Consider the following 6,464-nt stretch of genomic DNA (forward strand, 5'->3'; position numbering starts at 1 on the left):
CAGTGCCTGGCTACACTTGCTGTCATCTCCAGGGTGTCCCCCAACCCTGGAGGAAAAAGACTGCGACTCGGCACACACCACCATGGTGTGTCGCTTACCTGCACCCCGTATAGTCTGGCCACAGTCTGGGGATCCTCCGGGATCCCTGCTAGCCAAGACCCCTGAGGCCTGCCGAGAGGCACGGATCAGTACTGGCATCTCAGCACCAGCGGGGTGATGATACAGCAGTGCGAACTTCCACTGGACTGTTCGTGCTGACTGCACTTATAAAACATAAAACAACTTCACATTTTCAAGGGCTTTTAGCACCAGCCCCACTGCGATACAGTGACCCGACTGAGGCCAGGCACCAAACAAAACTGAGGAGCCTCTGGCCTGGGGGCAGGGTATAGGGGGAGGGCCCATAGCATCCTGGGAGAAAAATGTTACTGTGTGGTCTTCGCTATCACCTATAATCCAAGGTTCCCTGCGGACCTTCTATGGACCCTGAAGTAGAAACTAGTATTACCTGTGATGACTCCTACAGTCCATGTTATCGATTCCTACCTATCTATACACCCTAAATGTCGCTATTTAGTGTTATAAGTCGCAAAAGGAATAATTGCTTTCAAGACTTTGATTGTTTCCAAAGCACAAAAAGATATTATTCACCAAAAAGCAGATAGTTACACGCTGTGATCTAAATACAATTAGCGCAAACAGATTATACAATCACTAGGTACAGTCAGATACATACGCATGCGCTCTGAATCCAGATTCCCGGCATCAACTATGAAACCTCCGTCAACAGCAAAGAAAAGATGACTGACTAGCAGATTCAGGGTGCTTGCATATAAACCCTTGCAGAGATAGGCAATACAATAGAACAAGTTGGCATAATCCCATTGGTTCTTCCTGGTTTTCCTGTTACGATGCAGTTCATAGGTCAGTTTGTATTGTAATAGTTCAGCCTCCAACAGCTTCTTTGTGGCCGTTTTCCAGCTGAAGAACAAGTCTAAACTGGCTAATTACATTACATGAACAGGGTACATTTCAATGCCTATCTCTCTATGATCCATAATTCCCAGACACATGTTGCGATTTCCTTGCCAATGGAACTGGAAATCTGCAAATAAACAGTGGTTCAGAATGGCACCAAACACGGTCTGCTTATCATGTACTAAACATGAGATCTTAAACACAGTCGCTTTATTACATAATTAATAATGAATAAAATCTCGGATATTAACCTTAATGCTAGGGAACCTTCCTATGTAAGTGTGCAAAGTGTAAGGATATTAAGAAAAGACGCTAGTTAGCGTTGTGCGACTACGTGTTTGCGGAGTACACCGCGGTACGTGTTTTGCAGGGTTGTTCATATTGTATGTTTTAGTAAATGTATGTATTTATATAATGAGGACTTTTAACATTGTTCTATTGCGTGGGAATCGCACAACGCTAGAAAATAGCATCACCGTATGTACTTATAATGTGTGAGATTCGCTAAAATGGCACTGGGCAGCCATTCGCAAAATGGCATCGTGCAGATTTTAATTTTAACAGATTCTGTCTCAGCCAATCATCCGGCTTCGATAGTCCACCCTTTGGTAGCCAACAACATGCTATTGCACTCTGCAGGTAGTGGTGAATTTAAGGTAGGCTTACATTATGATATTATTTAATGTTATATTATGGGATGGCACAAGGTAGTTCTTAAACCATCAATATTGTATCTCTGGGGGACATAAAACTACCCTCATACGCACACCGCGGATCTTGGGAGATCATAGGAAAGATGTGGGGATGCATTTAACCTATAAAGGAAGTCTTGAAGGGGATAGGGACTTAAATTATTTAAGATGTTTAAAATAACATTTCAGAATACATTTCATGCATGTCTAAATCTATATATCATCTGATGGTACATTCTAGTTCAGGGTTTTAATGCAGTCCTTCATTTACCTCAGTATTCATATTGTTACTACTAACCACCATCATAATTTCATTCCTTCGATTTACCTTCTCTTTACATTTTCCACATTTCAACACAGTAGGAACACATTTGACACATGAGCCAATTACTATGATGACAACCAAAATAAGGATCAGGAGTCTACCTATGCTAGCAACCATTTCCTGGACCCACTCTCCTAGACCGGAGAACCATTTCACTAGGTTCAACCAAGAGACCCATCCTCTACCTTCTCCTCTACTTCAGCCACTGAAGCATTATGGTTCTTTCGAAATTCCCATTTTAACAGCAGAATTTCATCCATCTTCCGGTCTATCACCTCCTTGGGGTCACTAGTATTATTTGTAATATATGTGCAACACTTTACACCAAATTGGGTGGCCAAAGTTACACAATACCCTCCAGTGACAGCTGTTAAATAATTTAACACTATTATTCCCAGTTGCACAAGTTCTTTCTTATAAGCTTGTAACTCCCTACCTGTATACCTAAACGTGCCATCATACATCTCAGTGATATTATCTATTAATTTAGCAAGATCTTGGACATATCTAAAATTTAGTGTACCCCGAGAGATCCTGGTGGGATCCAATGTGACTAAAACTTGAAAGCCAGTTGTTTCACTAATCAATTGTGTGGCTTTATGTACATCACCATGTATCATGTTTCTTTTGTCTCTATGTTCATACTGTGTGTGAAGATATGGTGATGGTGTGTTTGTATGAATACCAAGCATTTCACCATGTGTAAGGGTCATAACCTCTGGGAGTACTCTTCCCAGATAACACAAACCTTGGGAACTCGGAGAGAGCCACTTATACGCTTTCCTTCCACATATAAAATATACATCATTGGGGAGAACATAAGGAATAGAATGCACCATGATCATCCAACACATTTCCCTAACAAATGATCCTATCTCAGGTTCTCCCATCTGGCTAATACACGTTTCTGGTTGTATAACCCTGGCACAGAACCCTTCTGGTACTCTGCCAACCATTTCTTTGATGTTACTTAATGTATACTGATACCGGAAGTGTCCACCTAATTGTGCGTAACAGGTCAAAATTTATAGGCTCATAATCAGCTCTTAGTGAGAAAGTCATCGTCTGGTTATTCCCAGTCACCGCCCAACTTCCTGGTTTATTTGAGTTGGTGATTTTCAAATATAAAAGTGATTTATCTACTTGGTACTGGTGGAGTTTAAAATGAGGTGGTGTGGTGTTGAGAAATTTTCCATCCAGTGTTTTCCCTTGTTGTAATTCTAAGACCTCAGAGACATTTAATGGGAGTGGCACTAATCCTACATTATGCTGTCACTGAGGCACATGAGAACACACCCAACAGTCAGTCTGGTTTAAAACTTTGCCCACCATAGTAACATAATCCTCTAAAGGATACCCACCCCAATACTGGTTATACTTAGGTTGGCACTGCCGGATGCAATTCTCATCAATTAAGGACCCACAAAACTCACAAATACAATAATCCTCAGATGATAGACCTTCACACTGTCTCCAATTTTCCAACATAGCAGATCTCTTAACAATTACTGTACTGGGTTTGGTCAGATACTCCCCCGGTTGGTTTAGCACTCCTTCTCCCAACTCCACTTCATTGATATCACCATCAGCTCCCCTCTCCGTCCTCTGTCCTCTGTCACAGAAACCAGAGATCCCGAAACAACCCAAGATAATGAGAACTCTGGGAGAAAACACAAAGATAACCACAGCAGACCAATCCATTGCTGAAAACAATGATCTACAAATTTCTTTAGCTCAGGTGTCTCACTGTAACCTTTAACCTTCCCGGTACAGACTCGCAATTGACAGGTCTACGTTATCTGCCTCGATTCTGCCTTGTCTCTCCACTGGTTAGTTGACCTTCTTACCGTGAGTGGAATTGACCTAAGTATCTCTCTCCGCCACTTTCAATGAAGTTGTACTCGTCAACAACACCTGATACGGACCTTCCCACCGATCTGGCAAACAACCTGAATGCAAGAAATTTCTGATCATATCAAATTCTCCAGGTTCAACATCATGACAGATTGTTTCAGGCATATCATGTGACAACAATTTCAGTTTTTGCTGTTTTAACTGTTTACTCATTGTTATAGGATACCTTACAGTTACCTCGTTGTTACTTTTCAAATCTTCCTGCGGACTTATAATCAAATGAGGTTGTCTACCAAACAGTATTTCAAAGGGGGACAGATTGAGAGGGGGTCTAGGAGTTGTCCTGATACTATGAAGGACAAGTGGTAGACTGTTCGCGCTGACTGCACTTATAAAACATAAAACAACTTCACATTTTCAAGGGCTTTTAGCACCAGCCCCACTGCGATACAGTGACCTGACTGAGGCCAGGCACCAAACAAAACTGAGGAGCCTCTGGCCTGGGGGCAGGGTATAGGGGGAGGGCCCATAGCATCCTGGGAGAAAAATGTTACTGTGTGGTGCCCGGATGTCTTCGCTATCACCTATACTCCAAGGTTCCCTGCGGACCTTCTATGGACCCTGAAGTAGAAACTAGTATTACCTGTGATGACTCCTACAGTCCATGTTATCGATTCCTACCTATCTATACACCCTAAATGTCGCTATTTAGTGTTATAAGTCGCACAAGGAATAATTGCTTTCCAGACTTTGATTGTTTCCAAAGCACAAAAAGATATTATTCACCAAAAAGCAGATAGTTACACGCTGTGATCTAAATACAATTAGCGCAAACAGATTATACAATCACTAGGTACAGTCAGATACATACGCATGCGCTCTGAATCCAGATTCCCGGCATCAACTATGAAACCTCCGTCAACAGCAAAGAAAAGATGACTGACTAGCAGATTCAGGGTGCTTGCATATAAACCCTTGCAGAGATAGGCAATACAATAGAACAAGTTGGCATAATCCCATTGGTTCTTCCTGGTTCTCCTGTTACGATGCAGTTCATAGGTCAGTTTGTATTGTAATAGTTCAGCCTCCAACAGCTTCTTTGTGGCCGTTTTCCAGCTGAAGAACAAGTCTAAACTGGCTAATTACATTACATGAACAGGGTACATTTCAATGCCTATCTCTCTATGATCCATAATTCCCAGACACATGTTGTGATTTCCTTGCCAATGGAACTGGAAATCTGCAAATAAACAGTGGTTCAGAATGGCACCAAACACGGTCTGCTTATCATGTACTAAACATGAGATCTTAAACACAGTCGCTTTATTACATAATTAATAATGAATAAAATCTCGGATATTAACCTTAATGCTAGGGAACCTTCCTATGTAAGTGTGCAAAGTGTAAGGATATTAAGAAAAGACGCTAGTTAGCGTTGTGCGACTACGTGTTTGCGGAGTACACCGCGGTACGTGTTTTGCAGGGTTGTTCATATTGTATGTTTTAGTAAATGTATGTATTTATATAATGAGGACTTTTAACATTGTTCTATTGCGTGGGAATCGCACAACGCTAGAAAATAGCATCACCGTATGTACTTATAATGTGTGAGATTCGCTAAAATGGCACTGGGCAGCCATTCGCAAAATGGCATCGTGCAGATTTTAATTTTAACAGATTCTGTCTCAGCCAATCATCCGGCTTCGATAGTCCACCCTTTGGTAGCCAACAACATGCTATTGCACTCTGCAGGTAGTGGTGAATTTAAGGTAGGCTTACATTATGATATTATTTAATGTTATATTATGGGATGGCACAAGGTAGTTCTTAAACCATCAATATTGTATCTCTGGGGGACATAAAACTACCCTCATACGCACACCGCGGATCTTGGGAGATCATAGGAAAGATGTGGGGATGCATTTAACCTATAAAGGAAGTCTTGAAGGGGATAGGGACTTAAATTATTTAAGATGTTTAAAATAACATTTCAGAATACATTTCATGCATGTCTAAATCTATATATCATCTGATGGTACATTCTAGTTCAGGGTTTTAATGCAGTCCTTCATTTACCTCAGTATTCATATTGTTACTACTAACCACCATCATAATTTCATTCCTTCGATTTACCTTCTCTTTACATTTTCCACATTTCAACACAGTAGGAACACATTTGACACATGAGCCAATTACTATGATGACAACCAAAATAAGGATCAGGAGTCTACCTATGCTAGCAACCATTTCCTGGACCCACTCTCCTAGACCGGAGAACCATTTCACTAGGTTCAACCAAGAGACCCATCCTCTACCTTCTCCTCTACTTCAGCCACTGAAGCATTATGGTTCTTTCGAAATTCCCATTTTAACAGCAGAATTTCATCCATCTTCCGGTCTATCACCTCCTTGGGGTCACTAGTATTATTTGTAATATATGTGCAACACTTTACACCAAATTGGGTGGCCAAAGTTACACAATACCCTCCAGTGACAGCTGTTAAATAATTTAACACTATTATTCCCAGTTGCACAAGTTCTTTCTTATAAGCTTGTAACTCCCTACCTGTATACCTAAACGTGCCATCATACATCTCAGTGATATTATCTATTAA

This window comes from Taudactylus pleione, unplaced genomic scaffold (assembly GCF_031769625.1).
Source record: "Taudactylus pleione unplaced genomic scaffold, aTauple2 ptg000454l, whole genome shotgun sequence".
Lineage (NCBI taxonomy): Eukaryota > Metazoa > Chordata > Amphibia > Anura > Myobatrachidae > Taudactylus > Taudactylus pleione.